Source organism: Amphimedon queenslandica, unplaced genomic scaffold (assembly GCF_000090795.2).
Source record: "Amphimedon queenslandica unplaced genomic scaffold, v1.1 AMPQUscaffold_13153, whole genome shotgun sequence".
NCBI lineage: Eukaryota > Metazoa > Porifera > Demospongiae > Haplosclerida > Niphatidae > Amphimedon > Amphimedon queenslandica.
The window spans coordinates 99,045-99,779 of record NW_003546611.1 but is presented as its reverse complement, the minus strand read 5'-3'; positions in this window follow the sequence as shown (position 1 = coordinate 99,779).

Genomic DNA, 735 nt, shown 5'->3' with positions numbered 1-735 from the left:
GGTACAGTAGCAGTTCCACAAGTTGTAGTCGTCGCACATTGTTGGACACAAGGTCTAACATCACCAGATGTTATATAGAATCCACCATTAGCACAATCCCTATGGAAAAAATGGGAATGAGACACTTGTTACTAGCTACCGGTATACCTACCTGTCTAGTAGAATGGGGGATGGAGTTTGCCTGACAGATAATGTTTCCTGTAAGAAGTCAGTCACATTCTTCACGATGTCCTTTGAATAAGAAAAGACAAAACATGGACATGTGTTCATATCTAGTTAGACTAACTCTAATTCTAGACTGAACTCCTGAAGATAATCTGTACAAAAGGAAGACAGGATTCATGTATGGCTGCATAATTATACTCAAAAACTTACCCAGATGAAAACGAGCTGTCATAGTGAGCATAAACGCGAAATGTCTGATTAAAGACATCATCGGTCAATGAGCGCTTCACAGCTGAATGTCCAGGCTTTCTTAGATGCACCCTTGCTATCTAGTAATGAAAAATATGTGTTACTTACTTACAACCGGTAAACAGCAGCGGCTTTGTGTACTTTTTCCTCTCCGTGATGAGAGCACTGATACTCGCAATTACTTTGGATTGCTGAGAGAAGAAGGCAAAAGCAAAGCAGCTGAGAACATCTGTTACTGATCATTGCTACAAGTGATTTGACAGCACCGTCTGTACTGAGAATGACACTTCACGCTAGCTATTATTATTATTATTATTATTA